Source organism: Hemibagrus wyckioides, linkage group LG06 (assembly GCF_019097595.1).
Source record: "Hemibagrus wyckioides isolate EC202008001 linkage group LG06, SWU_Hwy_1.0, whole genome shotgun sequence".
NCBI lineage: Eukaryota > Metazoa > Chordata > Actinopteri > Siluriformes > Bagridae > Hemibagrus > Hemibagrus wyckioides.
The window spans coordinates 35,744,256-35,767,229 of NC_080715.1; the positions used below are offsets into that span (position 1 = coordinate 35,744,256).

Consider the following 22,974-nt stretch of genomic DNA (forward strand, 5'->3'; position numbering starts at 1 on the left):
CGTGTGGTTGTGCAGACTGACAGCTACAGAGCATCACTTTATATTCACATCCACACAGTAAACACGGAAAACCTGGAAAAGGAACCTGACAGGAAACTCAGTCATGCTGAGGAGTTTATGTAACAGCTCCACTGTTAAAGGTTTCTCCTTTTAATATTTTTACACAGCTATTGATTATTCAGTGTTTTGTATTTGTGTGACTTTTCCCTGATTGGTCAGGAGGTGTGTGTGTGTGTGATTTCTGGATTACAGCATGAGTTGTTGTGGTCAGAAAGGAACATCACAGGACAGAGTGTGATGTCATACGGAAAAATAAGGAAAGGTAGAGGGGTATGATGTGACGCGGTGCAGCAGCGGAGCTCTGTAACCACAGGAAGTGCATTTCTCTCTGACTCACTCACTCACTCACTCACTCACTAACAATTCCCTCACTCTCACTCACTCACTCACTCACTCACTAACAATTCCCTCACTCTCACTCACTCACTCACTCACTCACTCACTAACAATTCCCTCACTCTCACTCACTCACTCACTCACTAACAATTCCCTCACTCACTCACTCACTCACTAACAATTCCCTCACTCTCACTCACTCACTCACTCACTCACTAACAATTCCCTCACTCTCACTCACTCACTCACTCACTAACAATTCCCTCACTCTCACTCACTCACTCACTCACTAACAATTCCCTCACTCTCACTCACTCACTCACTCACTAACAATTCCCTCACTCTCACTCACTCACTCACTCACTAACAATTCCCTCACTCTCACTCACTCACTAACAATTCCCTCACTCTCACTCACTCACTCACTCACTAACAATTCCCTCACTCTCACTCACTCACTCACTCACTAACAATTCCCTCACTCTCACTCACTCACTCACTCACTCACTCACTAACAATTCCCTCACTCTCACTCACTCACTCACTCACTAACAATTCCCTCACTCTCACTCACTCACTCACTCACTCACTCACTCACTAACAATTCCCTCACTCACTCACTCACTCACTCACTCACTCACTCACTAACAATTCCCTCACTCTCACTCACTCACTCACTCACTCACTAACAATTCCCTCACTCTCACTCACTCACTCACTAACAATTCCCTCACTCTCACTCACTCACTCACTCACTAACAATTCCCTCACTCTCACTCACTCACTCACTCACTCACTCACTAACAATTCCCTCACTCTCACTCACTCACTCACTCACTAACAATTCCCTCACTCTCACTCACTCACTCACTCACTCACTCACTCACTCACTAACAATTCCCTCACTCACTCACTCACTCACTCACTAACAATTCCCTCACTCTCACTCACTCACTCACTCACTCACTCACTCACTAACAATTCCCTCACTCACTCACTCACTCACTCACTCACTCACTCACTCACTCACTAACAATTCCCTCATTCACTCACTCACTCACTCACTCACTCACTCACTCACTAACAATTCCCTCACTCTCACTCACTCACTCACTCACTCACTCACTAACAATTCCCTCACTCTCACTCACTCACTCACTCACTCACTAACAATTCCCTCACTCACTCACTCACTCACTCACTCACTCACTCACTCACTAACAATTCCCTCACTCTCACTCACTCACTCACTCACTCACTCACTCACTAACAATTCCCTCACTCACTCACTCACTCACTCACTCACTCACTAACAATTCCCTCATTCACTCACTCACTCACTCACTCCACACCACACCTCACTCACTAACAATTCCCTCACTCACTCACTCACTCACTCACTCACTCACTCACTCACTAACAATTCCCTCACTCTCACTCACTCACTCACTCACTCACTAACAATTCCCTCACTCTCACTCACTCACTCACTCACTCACTCACTCACTCACTCACTAACAATTCCCTCACTCTCACTCACTCACTCACTCACTAACAATTCCCTCACTCTCACTCACTCACTCACTCACTCACTAACAATTCCCTCACTCTCACTCACTCACTCACTAACACATTCACTCACTCACTAACATTCACTCACTCACTCACTCACTAACAATTCCCTCACTCTCACTCACTCACTCACTCACTAACAATTCCCTCACTCTCACTCACTCACTCACTCACTCACTCACTCACTCACTAACAATTCCCTCACTCTCACTCACTCACTCACTCACTCACTCACAATTCCCTCACTCTCACTCACTCACTCACTCACTCACTAACAATTCCCTCACTCTCACTCACTCACTCACTCACTCACTAACAATTCCCTCACTCTCACTCACTCACTCACTCACTAACAATTCCCTCACTCTCACTCACTCACTAACAATTCCCTCACTCTCACTCACTCACTCACTCACTCACTCACTAACAATTCCCTCACTCTCACTCACTCACTCACTCACTCACTAACAATTCCCTCACTCTCACTCACTCACTCACTCACTAACAATTCCCTCACTCTCACTCACTCACTCACTCACTCCACTCACTAACAATTCCCACTCTCACTCACTCACTCACACACTCACTCACTCATCCACTAACAATTCCCTCACTCTCACTCACTCACTCACTCACTAACAATTCCCTCACTCTCACTCACTCACTCACTAACAATTCCCTCACTCTCACTCACTCACTCACTCACTAACAATTCCCTCACTCTCACTCACTCACTCATTCACTCACTCACTCACTCACTAACAATTCCCTCACTCTCACTCACTCACTCACTCACTAACAATTCCCTCACTCTCACTCACTCACTCACTCACTAACAATTCCCTCACTCTCACTCACTCACTCACTCACTCACTCACTCACTCACTCACTAACAATTCCCTCACTCTCACTCACTCACTCACTAACAATTCCCTCACTCTCACTCACTCACTCACTCACTCACTAACAATTCCCTCACTCTCACTCACTCACTCACTCACTCACTCACTCACTCACTCACTAACAATTCCCTCACTCTCACTCACTCACTCACTCACTCACTCACAATTCCCTCACTCTCACTCACTCACTCACTCACTCACGAACAATTCCCTCACTCTCACTCCACTCACCACCCTCCTCACTCACTCACTCACTCACTAACAGTTCCCTCACTCTCACTCACTCACTCACTCACTAACAATTCCCTCACTCTCACTCACTCGCTCATCCACTCACTCACTCACTCACTAACAATTCCCTCACTCTCACTCACTCACTCACTAACAATTCCCTCACTCTCACTCACTCACTCACTCACTCACTAACAATTCCCTCACTCTCACTCACTCACTCACTCACTCACTCACTAACAATTCCCTCACTCACTCACTCACTCACTCACTAACAATTCCCTCACTCTCACTCACTCACTCACTCACTCACTAACAATTCCCTCACTCTCACTCACTCACTCACTCACTCACTCACTCACTCACTAACAATTCCCTCACTCACTCACTCACTCACTCACTCACTCACTAACAATTCCCTCACTCACTCACTCACTCACTCACTAACACATTCACTCACTCACTAACACATTCACTCACTAACACATTCACTCACTCACAAACACATTCACTCACTCACAAACACACTCACTCACTCACAAACATTCACTCACTAACATTCACTCACTCACAAACACATTCACTCACTAACACATTCACTCACTAACACATTCACTCACTAACACATTCACTCACTCACTAACACATTCACTCACTAACACTCACTCACAAACACATTCACTCACTCACTAACACATTCACTCACTAACACATTCACTCACTCACTAACACATTCACTCACTAACACACTCACTCACAAACACATTCACTCACTCACTAACACATTCACTCACTAACACATTCACTCACTCACAAACACATTCACTCACTCACAAACACACTCACTCACTCACAAACATTCACTCACTCACTAACACATTCACTCACTCACAAACACATTCACTTACTCACAAACACACTCACTCACTCACAAACATTCACTCACTCACTAACACATTCACTCACTAACACATTCACTCACTAACACATTCACTCACTCACCCACTCACTAACACATTCACTCACTCACTAACACATTCACTCACTCACTAACACATTCACTCACTCACTAACACATTCACTCACTAACACATTCACTCACTCACACACTCACTAACACATTCACTCACTCACTAACACATTCACTCACTCACTCACTCACAAACACATTCACTCACTCACTAAAACATTCACTCACTCAAACACATTCACTCACTCACTAAAACATTCACTCACTCACTAACACATTCACTCACTCACTAACACATTCACTCACTCACCCACTCACTAACACATTCACTCACTCACCTACTCACTAACACATTCACTCACTCACTAACACATTCACTCACTCACCCACTCACAAACACATTCACTCACTCACCTACTCACTAACACATTCACTCACTCACTAACACATTCACTCACTCACTCACAAACACATTCACTCACTCACCTACTCACTAACACATTCACTCACTCACCTACTCACTAAAACATTCACTCACTCACTAACACATTCACTCACTCACTAACACATTCACTCACAAACACATTCACTCACTCACAAACACATTCACTCACTCACAAACACACTCACCCACTCACAAATACATTCACTCACTCACTCACTCACCCACTCACTCACTCACTCACTAACAATTCACCCACTCTCTCACCCACTCACTCACCCACTCACAAACACATTCACTCACTCACAAACACACTCACCCACTCACAAATACATTCACTCACTCACTCACTCACCCACTCACTCACTAACAATTCACTCACTCTCACCCACTCTCTCACCCACTCACTCACCCACTCACAAACACATTCACTCACTCACCCACTCACTCATTCACTCACTCACTCACTCACTCACTCACTCAGAAACACATTCACTCACTCACTCACTCACTCACTAACACATTCACTCACTCACCCACTCACTCACAAACACATTCACTCACTCACTCACCCACTCACTCACCCACTCTCTCACTCACCCACTCACAAACACATTCACTCTCTCACTCACTCACTCACTCACCCACTCTCTCACTCACCCACTCACTCAGAAACACATTCACTCACTCACCCACTCACTCATTCACTCACTCACTCAGAAACACATTCACTCACTCACTCACTCACTCACTAACACATTCACTCACTCACCCACTCACTCACAAACACATTCACTCACTCACTCACCCACTCTCTCACTCACCCACTCACAAACACATTCACTCTCTCACTCTCTCACTCACTCACTCACTCACTCACTCTCTCACTCACCCACTCACAAACACATTCACTCACTCACTCACCCACTCACAAACACATTCACTCTCTCACTCACTCACTCTCTCACCCACTCACAAACATTCACCCACTCACTCACTCACCCACTCACAAACACATTCACTCTCTCACTCACTCACTCTCTCACCCACTCACAAACATTCACCCACTCACTCACTCACCCACTCACTCACTCACTCACTCACTCACTAACACATTCACTCACTCACTCACTCACTCACCCACTCACAAACACATTCACTCTCTCACTCACTCACTCACTCACTCACTCACTCACTCTCTCACTCACCCACTCACAAACACATTCACTCTTTCACTCACTCACTCACTCACCCACCCACTCACTCACTCACTAACACATTCACTCTCTCACTCACTCACTCACTCACCCACTCACTCACTCACTCACTCACTAACACATTCACTCACTCACTCACTCACTCACTCTCTCACTCACCCACTCACAAACTCACTCACCCACTCACTCACCCACTCACTCACTCACTCACTCACTCACTAACACATTCACTCTCTCTCTCTCTCTCTCTCTCACTCACTCTCTCACTCACTAACACACTCTCTCACTCACTCACTCACTCACTAACACATTCACTCTCTCACTCACTCACTCACTCACTCACTCACTCACTCACTCACTCACTCACTAACACATTCACTCTCTCACCCACTCACTCACTCACTCACTCACCCACTCACTCACCCACTCACTCACTCACTCACTAACACATTCTCTCTCTCTCTCTCTCTCTCTCTCTCTCTCTCACTCACTCTCTCACTCACTAACACATTCACTCTCTCACTCACTCACTCACTCACTCACTAACACATTCACTCTCTCACCCACTCACTCACTCACTCACTCACTCACAAACACATTCACTCACTCACTCACTCACTCACTCACTAACACATTCACTCTCTCACTCACTCACTCACTCACTAACACATTCACTCTCTCACCCACTCACTCACTCACTCACTCACTCACTCACTCACAAACACATTCACTCACTCACCCACTCACTCACTAACACATTCACTCTCTCACTCACTCTCTCACTAACACATTCGCTCTCTCTCTCACTCACTCTCACTCACTCACTCTCTCACTAACACATTCACTCTCTCACTCACTCACCCACTCACTCTCTCACACACTCACTCTCTCACTCACCCACTCACTCACTCACACAATCACTCACCTACTCACTCACTCACTCACACACTCACCCACTCACTCACTCACTCACTCACTCACTCACTCACTCACTCACTCACACACTCACCTACTCACTCTCACTCACTCACTCACTAACACATTCACTCACTCACTCACTCACTCACCCACTCACAAACACATTCACTCTCTCACTCACTCACTCACTCACTCACTCTCTCACTCACCCACTCACAAACACATTCACTCTTTCACTCACTCACTCACTCACTCACTCACCCACCCACTCACTCACTCACTAACACATTCACTCTCTCACTCACTCACTCACCCACTCACTCACTCACTCACTCACTAACACATTCACTCACTCACTCACTCACTCACTCACTCACTCTCTCACTCACCCACTCACAAACTCACTCACTCACTCACTCACTCACCCACTCACTCACTCACTCACTCACTCACTAACACATTCACTCTCTCTCTCTCTCTCTCTCTCTCTCACTCACTCTCTCACTCACTAACACATTCACTCTCTCACTCACTCACTCACTCACTAACACATTCACTCTCTCACTCACTCACTCACTCACTCACTCACTCACTCACTAACACATTCACTCTCTCACCCACTCACTCACCCACTCACTCACTCACCCACTCACTCACCCACTCACTCACTCACTCACTAACACATTCACTCTCTCTCTCTCTCTCACTCACTAACACATTCACTCTCTCACTCACTCACTCACTAACACATTCACTCTCTCACCCACTCACTCACTCACTCACAAACACATTCACTCACTCACTCACTCACTCACTCACTCACTCACTCACTCACTCACTAACACATTCACTCTCTCACTCACTCACTCACTAACACATTCACTCTCTCACCCACTCACTCACTCACTCACTCACTCACAAACACATTCACTCACTCACCCACTCACTCACTAACACATTCACTCTCTCACTCACTCTCTCACTAACACATTCGCTCTCTCTCTCACTCACTCTCACTCACTCACTCTCTCACTAACACATTCACTCTCTCACTCACTCACTCTCTCACACACTCACTCTCTCACTCACCCACTCACTCACTCACACAATCACTCACCTACTCACTCACTCACTCACACACTCACTCACTCACTCACCCACTCACTCACTCACTCACACACTCACCTACTCACTCTCACTCACTCACTCACTCACTCACTCACTCACTCACTCACTCACTCACACACTCACCTACTCACTCTCACTCACTCACTCACTCACCTACTCACTCTCACTCACTCACTCTCTCACTCACTCACCCACTCACTCACTCACTCACTTACCTACTCACTCTCACTCACTCACTCTCTCACACACTCACTCACTCACTCACCTACTCACTCTCACTCACTCACTCTCTCACACACTCACTCACCTACTCACTCTCACTCACTCACTCACTCACTCACTCACTCACCTACTCACTCTCACTCACTCACTCACTCACTAACACATTCACTCTCTCACACACTCACTCACCTACTCACTCTCACTCACTCACTCACTAACACATTCACTCTCTCACTCACTCACTCATTCACTCTCTCACTCACTCACTCACTAACACATTCACCCACTCACTCACTCTCTCTTTCACTCACTCACTCACCCACTTACTCACTCACTCACTAACACATTCACTCTCTCACACACTCACTTACGCACTCTCTCTCTCTTTCACTCACTCACTCACTCACTCATACATTCACTCTCTCACTCACTCACTAACACATTCACCCACTAACACATTCACCCACTCACTCACTCACTCTCTCTTTCACTCACTCACTCACTCACCCACTTACTCACTCACTCACTCACTCACTCACTCACTCACTCACTAACACATTCACTCTCTCACTCACTAACACATTCACTCTCTCACACACTCACTTACTCACTCTCTCTCTCTCTTTCACTCACTCACTCACTCACTCACTCACACATTCACTCTCTCACTCACTCACTAACACATTCACCCACTCACTCACTCTCTCTTTCACTCACTCACTCACCCACTTACTCACTCACTCACTCACTCACTAACACATTCACTCTCTCACACACTCACTCACTCTCTCTCTCTTTCACTCACTCACTCACCCACTCACTCACTCTTTCACTCACTCACTCACCCACTCACTAACACATTCACCCACTCACTCACTCACTCACTCTCTCTCTCTCTCTCTCTCTCTCTCTCTCTCTCTCTCTCACTCACTCACTCACTCACCCACTCACTCTCTCTCTCTTTCACTCACTCACTCACTCACTCACTCACTCACCCACCCACCTGCTCACTCTCTCTCTCTTTCACTCACTCTCATTCACTTACTCTCTCACCCACTCACTCTCTCTCTCACTCACTCTCTCTCTCTTTCACTCACTCCCTCTCTCACTCACTCTCACTCACTTACTCTCTCACCCACTCACTCCCTCTCTCACCCACTCACTCTCTCTCATTCACTCTCTCTCTCTTTCACTCACTCACTCACTCACTCACTCTCACTTACTCTCTCTCTCTCTCTCTCTCTCTCTCTCTCTCTCTCTCACTTATCAATTGCTCAATTAATTAATTGCTTGCTGTGATATAAGTGGAATAACTGAGTGTGCTGTTATACAGAAATATATATTTTGTGGTCTATTATTTAGACACACACACACACACAGAGAGAGAGAGAAATATCAGTGGAAAAACACTTCTATTTATCATTTTGGAGACTGTACTCGAGGCCAGAGCTGTACCACTGCTGCGGCTTCAAAAATGCAGAGTGATGCAGAAACGCTGACTAAACGGAGCATAATTACAGTCCAGAGCGAGTTCTTCCGTGCAAAACTGTCATATAACTCAACTGCTAGTACAATATGTCATCACTTCACATTTCAGTATGTCAGGCACAAAAAACCCAAACAAACAGAAACCAGAGTCTAATAATATCATTTACCACATGCCTCAGTGAGAGACTCGCTAAACAGACCGACTGACGTGGCATCATCAAGCCTCTGGAACTGTTTCATGCTAACCAAATAAACCTGTGTGCAGTGGGATGAATTATTCTTATTATTATTAATAAATAAATAAATAAATAAATAAATAAATAAATAAATAAATAAATAAATAAATAAATAAAATTTATTAATGTATTTATTTGTTTGTTTGTTTGTTTGGGCCTGTGCCCACCCACCTTTGAAAAGGAGCAAGTTTATTGTTGTACAGGAGAGGAATTATCTCTCTGAGGAATACAAATAAATAATTCCTATTTAAAACAAAATTTTTGGTAATGATTTGTGTACAAGAAAAAAAGCAATGATATAAGGGAGAGAGAGAGCGGGACAGAAAGAGAACGACAGACAGATAGAATGACAGAAAGAGAACAAATAAGATAGACATAGAGAGAGAGAGTGAAAGAGATAGACAAAGAGACAGAGAGAGATAAACAGAGTTAGAGAGAGAGACGGAGAGAAAGAGCAATGGTGGAGAGGTGACAGTTTGATAGATTAGGCCATCTCTAGTCCTTTAGCACTGCACTGTTAGGAGACATGCAGGTGCTTTTCCCAGTTTTCCGTGTGGTTCCCGAGCCGGAAGCTGGAGGATGAAAAAGAGTTGATCAGCATGTGGGATATGTCACATTAACACCTTTTAGCACAACATATCCCGTGTCCTGCTGGCCGTTCATGTCCTCACCTGCTTGAATTATTGGTCAGGTGTGCAGAAATGTTTACTGGACCTCTGAAATCTGAGCTGCGTTTATAATATAAAACCCACAAACAGAGAGGAGGAGGAGGAGGCTGTGGACTGGGAGGAAAGACGAGGAAGAACTGGATGTTTGCATCATTTCAGGCTTTAACAGATCTAGCTGAAGTGTTATCATCTCATTAGTGTGTGTGTGTGTGTGTAAGGCTTAATTATTGATTAGCCATTTAGAGATAAAGCACCCCGTGTATGTGTGTGTGGGGGGGTCTGCTGTTGAACACTGCACATTAACACAGAATGCGGCTAATCGATGTCTCTCTGCGTTCAAAGAGAAACAACCAGGGAAAAGAAAAAAAAGGAAGCATGTGTTTTGTATTTTTGTCTCTGTGACAGATCAGGAAACATTAAATCTTAAATCTTAATCATTAAAGATCGATTCGAGGATGAAGCAGATGATTTATGGTGCTACGTAGAAACCATGAAGATGCCTTCATCAGTGAAAAATTCAGCGTCATATAAAAACAAACAGGAATTTTGTGAGCATACAGTACACATATAGTTATGAAGGGAAATGACTACACAATCTCCGATGTCAACCAGACGAGGATGAGGATGAGCTTATCTTTCTTCCTCATTCCGTCTCAGGGAGTTTTTCCTCACCATGTTTATCTTGAATTGTTTTAATTCTCTAAATTCCCCAAATCTGATGTGATGCTATAAATAGATGTCTGTTCATTTGTCTGATTTTTTTCTCTCTCTTTTCTCCCTGTAGGTAAGTGTGTACTTGAATATTTCATGACACAGCAGGTGAGTAAATCTGCTCGTTTTTTTGTTTCCCCTTCCAGCCGAGCCCAGCGTTTGCTCCCCCCCCCCATTTCCATCCATGCTGACGCTCTGAACTTTTCTTCTTCAGCACATTAGTTAAGACTAGTTTAAGTGCTCACAGCTTCAGCCTTGCTGTTACACACTTATCTGCGTATTGGAAATCAGTCCTTTCCTCATTAAAAAAAGCTGTCTTGTTCCTTTGCAACCTGCACGCTGCTATCGATCTGGAAAGATATTCTGAGTGGAGTTAGAAGCTTTCACGTTGGAGCTCTAGTTTGAATAGAAATGACAATTTTGGTCTGTTACATCATCATGTAACTCTGTGAATCATCCAAACACCTGAGACATGAGGAAAGACACACACACAAAAAAAAGGCATAGAAAAAATACAAATTTACTACTAGCAAAAAGTGCCTAGTGTAAATATGGAAGGTTGGTTCCAACATCAGTTGAAAGCAGATCAGGAAGTGCTTCCTGTAGGATGTAGGAGGTAGTGGAACTGTGCAGAAATTCCCGGGATCGTGAACATGACTTGTGCTCTTGTTCAGGAAGTAAAGTATGTTTTATCTGATGGCGACTCGCGTGCATCCTGGGTGTCAGGGGAACGTTGGGGGATGCTGAAGAGACAGGTGATGTGTCTTAATACACTGCTCAAAATAATTAAAGGAAGACTTTTTATCCAGAGTAGCATCATAGCATCAAGTCAGTTAAACTCCTGGGATATTGATCTGGTCAGTTAAGTAGCAGAGGGGGTTGTTAATCAGTTTCAGCTGACCCCCAAAACAGAAATGGTTTGACAGGTAGAGGCCACTGACTCATCTTTTCTGGCTGTTTTTTACTAGTTTTGCATTTGGCTTTATGGTCAGTGTCACTACCGGTAGGATGAGGTGATACCTGGACCCTACAGAGGTTGCACAAGCAGTCCAACTCCTCCAGTGTTAAGATATTATACTGTGCAGTAGACTAAATAAAAAAAATGCAAAACATTGTGTTCTCTGTGACACAAGATGAGCGGGGTGTGATAGAATCAAGCGAGACTGAAAGCAGACCAGCGCTGTGAGAAGAACTATCATGAACATCCATATGCAGACTTCTGCTGCAGTCACACTGGATTTCCACCTTTTTCCACGATTTTTTCTAAAAATGGAGTATTAAAGCATTGTGAGTTCATCTAGCTGCTAGTTTATTGTTTGTGAGTGATAAATATTATTAGCAGGTTCGTTTTCTAGTGTTTCGCTAGCTCCCCAGAGCAACCAATAAGTAAGCAATAAGAATAATAAGCAGTTCCTCCATGTTGAGTCTTGATTTCTAATCTCTGGGCTACGATTGCAGGAGTTCATCAGGTTCATCTAGCAGGAAAAATGAAGCTCTAAAGGCTTAAAGGAAGTGAATTCGTTGCTCTAACCACATCATCATCATTTCAAAGAATTTTTTGAGGAGGCAGGTGGATTTTATTTGACTTTATGGAATAATTGTTATGCATGAGTTCAATGGAATTTGCTAGAAACCAAGTTTCTCAGTTAAGCACAATTCTGACCTTGAATCTGAGTAAAAAAAAATTTTTTATTCTCAAGTCCAGCTTCACTGATCTCACTCATTATTATGGATTCTTTCTTTACTTCCTTACTTCTTTCCTTACCTTTCTTCTGTACTTCCAGTCCAATATTATACAGCATGGATCCAGTCATGCAGCAACATATAATGTCTGAGGAAAGAAGGAAGGAAGTCCAGAAGAAAGAGAAGAAAGAAGCAAGGAAGTAAAACAATTAATGAAGTAAGTAAAGGAGTAAGAAGGAAAGAAGAAAGTAAGGAAAGAAGTAAAGAAAGATGTAAGGTAGGAAAGAAGTAAGGAAGTAAAGGAATTGAGGGAGTAAGGAAAGAATTAAGAATGTAAGGTAAGGAGGCAAAGAAAGAAATAAGGAAGTAAGGAAAAGAACTAAGGACAAATACAAAGAATTAAGGAAGGACAGAAACAGGAAAGGAAGGAATGCAAGGAAGTACGGAAAGAAGGAAGGAAGAAAAACAAGGACGTATAGAAAGAAGGAAGGAAGGAAAACAAGGAAGTACGGAAACAGGAAAGGAAGGAATACAAGGAAGTATGGAAAGAAGGAAGGAAGAAAAACAAGGACGTATAGAAAGAAGGAAGGAAGGAAAACAAGGAAGTACAGAAACAGGAAAGGAAGGAATTACAAGGAAGTACGGAAAGAAGGAAGGAAGAAAAACAAGGACGTATAGAAAGAAGGAAGGAAAACAAGGAAGTACGGAAACAGGAAAGGAAGGAATACAAGGAAGTACGGAAAGAAGGAAGGAAGAAAAACAAGGACGTATAGAAAGAAGGAAGGAAGGAAAACAAGGATGTATGGAAAGAGGGAAAGAAAACAAGGAACTATGGAATGGAAGAAGGAAGGAAAACAAGAAAGTACGAAAAGAAGGAAGGAAAACAAAGCAGTGTGGAAAGAAGGAAAGGAAAGTAGAAGTATACATTTATTTAGGATATGTGGTCTAACAGATCACCTCAGGAACCATCTCAGGAACCGTTAAACATCACTCACAGATTCATTTATTTTCCAGTTTGAAATGGTTTATTTCTCCATACCCTGCCGTCCAGTGTTCAGTCTAGCAGCTTGTTTTAATCTTGAATAGTGTATCATTATCCAGGATTTTCCAGCAGAATTCCCAGTCCATGTGCATCCCAACCTTTATAACCAAATCTCTAGCTTTTCCATAGAAAAAAATAACCACTTTATATTAACTCTTTCCATTGGTCAGTCTACGCAAACCTTTACACACTGTCTACACTTACAGTGTGCATTTTTTGCAGAAACCCTGGCAACCCGGTCAATCACTCTACTGCACCTCCTTCATACATGGGGGCAGCGTGAATCCTGCCCCAGTGAGCCTCACTTGTTGCCCTTTTGAGTACGAGAAAATCGATCGACGCTTCAATCTGGCAAATAACGAAAGAGGAATTTCAGCATCTCTTACAAGGTTTATGAAGATGCATATTTTGGTACTAAATCAGCCTGTACTGACTCCGCCCACTTCAAACACTTCATGTATGCAATCATACAGCATGCAGCAACATATAATGTCTGAATAATAGTTTAGTAAATATTTCCTCCTGTTGGATTTGTTAATCATTTGATTCTGAGTCGTTCGTTGTGATCATGACAGAGAGATGTTCAAGGACAAGAGTTTGTTCTATATGGGGGGCATGTCTATATCACCAGAGCTTATGTAGTGCAACATCTTCTATCTTGAAGCAAAGTAACACACACACACACACACTGTATTTGAAATCAAATAAGATTTGATCTGCTCGTCTCTGTGAGGCACCTCAGGGCTTCACCCGCCGTCTCACAAATACACACAAATGTGTTCATCAGCCTCGTTACATCATAGAGATTATTCATTACAGATGATTCATTATTAATGAGTGTGTCTGTGTTTGATGATGTCGATCCTCGGGGATTCGTTCAGACCGATGAGAGGCGAATGCGATCAAGGTGTGTGATTTTAGCAGCGCTGCACCTCGCTGTCTGTACACTGATGCCACTGAATTATTACTTTCATGCTCCTGAGTCCTCTGTGTGTGTGTGTGTGTGTGTGTTAGAGGTTCTGTAAATGTGAAATCCTGTGAAGCCAGCTCCATTCATGAGCACATGAAGGGCATCAGCAAACATTGGAGGCTCGGCTCAGGTCTCGTCATCATACACTTCACTGGGTCACAAAATAAAACCCTGTTCAATATCATAGCCATCTTACTACCATCAAAAACACTCTGTTCGTTTCTTTTGCTTTCTTTTTTTGCTCAGGAGGCATGCTATAATGCTATACGCTCATATGATCAGCCTTCTTTGGTATATGGTGTATAAGTAACTCATTAATAAACTAATTAATCAGTCAGTAAATCAACCAATCAACCATGTGACCAATTAATTAACTAATTGATAGTCATTACTGAGTGAGTAGGTAAATGAACAAGAAAAAAGGAGAGAAGGAAAGACATTAGGTTGTAGGTAAAGAAGTAAAGTAAGGAAGTAAGTAAAGAAGAACAAAAGTAAGGGAGAGAAGTAAGGAAGTAAAGAAGGAAGTGAGGAAGTAAAGAAATAAGTAAGGAAGTAAAGAAAGAAGGAAGGAGGGAAGTAGGGAAGGAGGTAAGGAAGTAAAGAAAGAAGTAAAGAAGTAAGGAAGTAAAGAAAGGAGTAAAGAGGTAAGGAAACAAGTACGAAATTAGAAGGAACGAAATTAAGGTAAGGAAGGAAGGAAGGAAATAAGGAAATAAAAAAAGAAGTAAGGAGTTAAGGAAAGAAAAGAAAGAAGTAAGGAAAGAAGTAAGGGAGTAAATAAAGAAGTAAGGAAAGAAGTAAGGAAGGAAGGAACCATCTCAGGAACCATCTCAGGAACCATCTTAGAAACCATCTTAGAAACCATCTCAGGAACCATCTCAGGAAGCGTTAAACAACATAAACAGGATTTTAATTCATTCTCCAGTTTGATCATACAGATTGATCTGAGGAAGAGATTAAGATGTGATTAAGGCTTCATAGTTTCTTGGATTTTAACAAAACAACATTCTGAGAGACGCTGTTATCCGGGTTTCCTATGCTGTGTGTGTGACGCTTTCAAATATTTTCACAGCTCAGACTGATCAGTTTCTCTTGTGTAAAACAAAATCACCTTTTTTGCTGTAACATGATTTGTCTACATGTGGTATGTGTGTGTGTGTGTGTGTGTGTTCATCTTCCACAAACACAATAGGATCATCAGAATGAGCAAATGACATTCAGAGCAGAACAAAAGCTTCTTTATTGGAAAGCTCACTCCGCTGCTTGTTGGAATGAATAGATTAAATAGAAAAAGCGACTTTCTTCAGGCTTGGCGTTTGAGCAGAAGTGTGAAGGACGGTGAAGGTTAAATGTGGTTTGTGTGCTTGCTAATTTCAAGAGCTTCATCAGAGAGGCTGCAATAAAGCACCCCGGGGAACTGAACCCCATGAATGCTTCCTAATTAGGTTATTGCTGATCTTGTGGGCAAATAATGTGCACATACAGTAGCAGCAGTTCGTTCTTCCTTTCTGTCTTTTCTAGACCCTTTCAGTTGGTCCGAAGGCGTAGTAAAGCTTTACTTTCCTCAGTCACAAAGCTGATGACATGCTCGAGTGGTTTCCTGTGAGCAGGAACTTATGAGGAACAAGTTAACCTAGCATGGATAATTCACTCTTTTATTTATTTTTTATTTTATTTTTAATAATAGAAATAATAAAATATTAACGGTAGTGAATGTAGTGAAGCTTCTTTTTTTTCATTTATTTTTTTTTATTATTATTATTTTTTTTTAATTCATCTTCTTCTTCTAAGTTGTCTGTGCTGACAGGTAATTTTTAATTAATAAAACCAAAATTTGTAATTTTATCTAAATTTATGGAACGTATGTAAGACAAGTTAGTTCCTGTCATAGCTTGAAAGATGTCATGGCTCTTGTAGCTCCTGAGATCCTTAGCATTCTGAGATGCTTTTCTGCCTGGCACGGCTGTAAAGAGTGATTATTTATGTTTACTGGCAGCTTGAACTCGTCTAGTTGTAACCATCCACAGAACTGCTGCTCATGGATGTTGTTTTTTTCCGAATACTATTCTGTTTAAACTCAAGGAACTGTTATGGGTGAACACTTCCAGGAGATCATCAGTTACTGAAATGCTAATACATGACCCGGTCAAATTCATTCCTCATTCTGATGTTCGATATGGCCATGAAGCTCTTGAGTAATATCTGTGTTATTTTACGCATTGCATTCCTGCCACGATTGGTTCATTTGGATAATTGCATAAATTATTTTTATAGCAAAGAATGTCTACTTGTGGTTTAAAATTCTTGACCTTGGTCATTTGAGATGTTTCCAACATGCTTATCATGATCCTCCAGAGAAATTCAGCATACAGTGGAACCTTATGAATTTTCACCTTGAAATTTTGTAAGAAATTTCACATTCGCACACAAAGCATTTTCGGCATCTGATCGTACCGTACTGAAGCAAACACCGGCTAAGTTGTGCGTACATCCGGGAGCCGTTCAGAACTTGTTAGCGTCAGTGGAAAGCTGAGCAAAGCTAGCCGAAGTGAGTTTATGAAGTTTTTTTCAATCAGCAAAAGCTGTTTCGAAAAAGTCAACCCACGATACTAATGTTGCCTTCGGCATGTGTTCAAAAGCTAGGTGATTTTTCGGGTGTTTTTTTGTTGACAGATCAGTGGTGGGGGTGATCTGTTCTATTTTTAGCCCAAGCTTAGTGGCACGACTTCCTGTAAAGACCCTTGGAATGCTTGGCTTGGGTCAGTTCTTTGTAAGCAGCCATACAGTTTACATATGCTTCGTATTGGTCATATTGCTCATATTATTGAGTGACTGGAACGGATCATTTGCATTTACATTATTTATTTTGGGAAAATTCGTTTTGCAATACAAATTTTCACCTTAAAAACTTAAATTCCTATGGCGAGGTTCCATTCAAATTCATCAGAAGTCTGACGTTTGAACGGACATCAGTATATGTAAACCACAAGTTCCTAATTCGGTCTGAAGTGCAGGAACATTCACACGTGTCATCTCACATTCGCATGACAGCTTTATATTGTGTTTATATTGAGAAACGGATTGAGAAGTTATCGTGATCCCAGCCTGATTGACAGAGGACACAGTGTCAAATGTCTCACATGCTGAGACTGAGCAGCTTGCCACGGTCTCTACGAAAATTCATATCTTTCATGTTTTTTTTTTTATTTTTACATTAATAAAGCTTACACGTCTCCTGAACTGTCAGAAAGCATGAAAGATATGAAATATATTCAAATCAACTTCCACTCAATGCTAATCAGAAGAGGTGCAGTGGTGTGTTCGTGGCTACGTGGCTGACATTTTACACAGTGATGCATGCTGATTTCCTGTCTTCCAAACAACCCTTAACCCCAAAATGTCGATATTTTTAAAAGGCCAGAGAAGGGGTGAGTACAAGACGGAATACTGATAAAGACGAGGAGAAAAGAGGCAGCGGTGTTGAATACGGCCAGGAGGCAAACTGATTGTAGGTTAACGCATGTTACGCTTCAGTCCCTGAGGCTTCGAAATGTTTGAAATATTATATAAACACGGCGCTGGAGTGTAGGATTGAGGTTGTTTTTAAATCTCACATCCATCTATCTATCTATCTATCTATCTATCTATCTATCTATCTATCTATCTATCTATCTATCTATCTATCTATCTATCCTGATCACTGAGAGGTCTGCAGTGGTCAGTATCTATCAAAAGTGGTCAAGGGAAGGGAAATATGAATACATAAACCTAACTGATGTTTACACGCACTAACATTTACACACAATTTAAACAATGAACACGTTAAACTCTTAGAGATACTGCAGAATTTTTGTGTCTTCTGAACTGTTCATACACCACACGAGAGAAGGTCCAGCTTCTATTATGTTACTGTAGAGATCTTAGTAATCATGGGAAATGATTGAAACGAGTGTGATTGTATCCAAAAAACAAAACCATAAACCTTACTGCAGAATTAAATCTACACCTCGACTCTCTTGTTTATACCAAAACTGTTTGCCGGGAGCTTTAAAGGCTAAACGTTTATGGTCAGACATTTGGTCAGTGGTGCCTATGCTTCAGTGGTGTCCACATCAAGTCTTTGGCTGTGGATAATGTGGAACATGATAAGTCCAACTTCTCCCAAATTTGGGAAAGCTTCAGTATGGAGAAGAGGTTGGGGATGTGGTAGCTTAGTGGCTAAGGTGTTGGCCTATTGATTGGAAGGTTGTGAGTTCAAATCCCAGGTCCACTGCTGGGCTTTAATTAGTATAAAATGAGATAAAATGTAAGTCGCCCTGTATAAGGGTGTCTGTGAAATGGCAGAAATGTTAATAACAAGCTGACCACCATATCTATACACACAATCTGAGGAGAGAGAGATAAAGACAGGTAAAGTTGAGTGCTGTTAGCATGGAAGTATTGGATGATGGATCCCAGAGAGAATTTGTATAATAAGAAGAATTTCTGATGCTTTCATTATGAGTTCAGATGATGGATACCAAAGACTTGCTCTAGTTGCTCAGAGTCCTCGGAGTTGTCAGATAGAGCTCTAGTGGTCAAACTCTGGTCTGGTTTTATCTAAGGGAATTTATACGACTGAATATTATATTCTGCAGGGGGAAATGGATGAGTTTACTCTGAAGAGTCAATATAAAAAAGCTTTAATTAGTCAAAGGAGCCTGCAACCAGAAATATATCAGTAGCATTATTTTTCATGATGCCTCTTCATCACCATCTGGCTATAAAGCTATAAAGCTGTTTTTTAATCTGTGTCTTAAATTGGTTTGGTTGGTCAGACCTGAGATTTTGACACTGTCAATAAATGTCGTTATGTTTTTCCAACAAATTGTGACTTTTCACCATCTGTGGCTCTGTAAACCCTAATATCAATCCTGTTTGAAAATTTTGCACTTTGTTTATTAAATTTTGGGTACCCTGTAAAAAAAAATGCCTTTCTATGGTGATATCTAAGCATTGTGCCAGACAGAAAACAAGTTTGTCTGCATGTCTGCCAAATTTCATGAGGCTAGGAATGATATTTCTGGAGATATTAAAGCGAGAACATGGATGCCCAGATCTTTTATTTATTTATTTATTTATTTATTATTATTATTATTATTATTATTATTATTATTATTATTATTATTATTAATAATAATAATAATAATAATAATAAAAAATATTAACTGTGACAGTGATAGAATTCAGCTCTTAGTTTTAGGACTGGAAAAAAAAACAAAGAATCTGACACATGCATTAACACAATCCCCAGGATCGTGTCTGAATTGTCGCATACACAAAGCTTATTGTTTTGTTTTGTTTTTTAAAAAAGAAAGGAAAAAAGGTCCTCAGTTTGATCCTGAGCTTGTGTGGAGTTTGGCACGGCCTCCTCATGTCTATGTTGGTTCTTGACAAGAATTAAAAATAAATAAATAAATAAATAAATAAAAACAGAAGCAAGATGATCTCTAGATGATCTGCAACAAGATCTTAAAGATACTTGAAATTTTTTTCTGCTGATTTGGTTATAAATGTGCACAAGGTCAAGTCTGATCATGCAAAATATTAAAATACTAAAGGTTTACATTTAACATATTATAATATTAAAGGTTTACTAATTTAAAATATTATTATTAAAATATTAAAGGTTTACTAATTTAAAATATTAAAATATTAAAGGTTTACTAATTTAAAATATTAAAGGTTTACTAATATAAAATATTAAAATATTAAACATTTACTGATTTAAAATATTAAAGTACTAAAGGTTTTCTAATCAAATTTAATATTCATAAAGACTTCATTTGGATTATTTTGTAGAATTTCTTTACATGTGTTTTTAATCTATCTGTTTAACCTTATGTTTTTTTCCCAAACAAGTGTTTCAGTCTTCACTTATTATATATACTCTAATCAGAAGCTCAAACCTGCCAGGGAAAGATTTAGATCTTATGTAATATTTTTTCCTGGTTAATCGTCATTCTGTCATCTTTTTGGCTCCGGTTATGATTAAGATGTAATAACAGATAAACTCCAGATGGTGTGTGTCAGTGCAGGCGGTGTGATGTTTGGCTCTTGATCCGTCAGCTATACTGTATTCTACTTAGATTTTTTTTTTCCATTTCCATGTGGAAAACTCTTGCACTCTGTGATTATGTCTGATCTGCACTTTCTGCTGTTGTTATTGTTATTCTTCTTCTTTTTTTTTTTTCCAAGAGAAGATGAGACGAATGTTCCTCTTCACCGTAATTGGTGTAAAATCCGTCAGTGAAATGCACTCGCTCACCTCACAGTGTTGTGAAAACCTAAAGAGTCTGGAAGTTAAATATAGACCATGTAAAGACTCAGCAGATTAATTACTAGGAATAGAGTATTGGATTCCTGCTTTATGTTAATGGCTTTGCTTTCAGATGGCATGGTGGTGCAGCAAGGAGCTTATAGATCCATGTCATGCTGTTGGATCTTCAGCTTTATTTATTGTCTCTGGTTCTCTGGTTTCCTCACAGCTTCCAAAACATGACAGCGGTTTAGTGAATCTAGAGTTTCCCTAGCTGTGTGTGTGTGTGTGTGTATGTGAGAAAGAAGGAAAGAGACTGGTGTCCTATCCAAGGTGTATTCCTTAATCTTTCCTCCTTCCTCGGATGAGAAACACATTAACATGACACGTTACAAACACGCATCTTGTTTCCATAGTAACTAATAATTGAGACGCACCTGAGGCCAATGTAATCGTCACAGCGTGACCAGGAAGAGGATGAACGTGACATGGCAGACATCCTGGTGTTTAAGGAGACGTCTTTTTATTTTTCTATTCCTTTCCATCTTCTGTATTGGCTCAGATTGTTCATTATTATTATTATTATTATTATTATTATTATTATTATTATTATTATTATTATTATTATTATATTTTTTTTTTAATTTGCCTTAAAATCATTTACAGACATGAAGCTGTCACGGTAGAACCAGTAGATCGACCCGATCAGCCCAATGGTGGCGCTACAGTAATAAAAGTAAACAATTTTAGTCATAATTCATAATTCTGAGACATCTGCCTTTACATGCACATGAATATAATATGAAGTTGACCTGCCATTTGCAGCTATAACAGCTTCAACTCTTCTGGGAAGGCTTTCCACAAGGTTTAGGAGTGAGTTTATGGAAATTTTTGACCATTGCTCTAGAAACGCATTTGTGAGGTCAGGCACTGATGTTGGACGAGAAGGTCTGGCTCACAGTCTCCTCTCTAATTCATCCCAAAGGTGTTCTATCAGGTTGAGGTCAGGACTCTGTAAAGTTCCTCCCCACCAAACTCATTCATCCATGTCTTTATGGACCTTGCTTTGTGCACTGGTGTACAGTCATGTTGGAACAGGAAGGGGTCATCCCCAAACTGTTCCCACAAAGTTGGGAGCATGAAATTGTCCAAAATGTCTTGGTATGCTGAAGCATTAAGAGTTCCTTTCACTGGAACTAAGGGGCCGAGTCCAACTCCTGAAAAACAACACCTGTATTCAATGATTTGGAGGGGTGTCCCAAAACTTTTGGCAATATCATGTGTATATACACTATATTGCCAAAAGTATTAACTCACCTGCCTTGACTCGCATATGAACTTAAGTGACATCCCATTCCTAATCCATAGGGTTCAATATGACGTCGGTCCACCCTTTGCAGCTATAATAGCTTCAATTCTTCTGGGAAGGCTGTCCACAAGGTTTAGGAGTGTGTTTATGGGAATTTTTGACCATTCCTCCAGAAGCGCATTTGTGAGGTCACACACTGATGTTGGACGAGAAGGCCTGGCTCTCAGTCTCCGCTCTAATTCATCCCAAAGGTGTTCTATCGGGCTGAGGTCAGGACTCTGTGCAGGCCAGTCAAGTTCATCCACACCAGACTCTGTCATCCATGTCTTTATGGACCTTGGTTTGTGCACTGGTGCACAGTCATGTTGGAAGAGGAAGGGGCCAGCTCCAAACTGTTCCCACAAAGTTGGGAGCATGGAATTGTCCAAAATGTCTTGGTATGCTGAAGCATTCAGAGTTCCTTTCACTGGAACTAAGGGGCCAAGCCCAGCTCCTGAAAAACAACCCCACACCATAATCCCCCCTCCACCAAACTTTACACTTGGCACAATGCAGTCAGACAAGTACCGTT

The 22,974-nt window shown here is 41.4% G+C and overlaps 1 protein-coding gene across 5 annotated transcripts in view; it reads left to right on the forward strand.

Annotated features, from left to right (window-relative positions):
* The window catches only part of sash1a (SAM and SH3 domain containing 1a), a 330,459-nt gene that overhangs the window by 190,795 nt on the left and 116,690 nt on the right, over positions 1 to 22,974 (forward strand). The gene's annotated exons all lie outside the window — the stretch shown is intronic.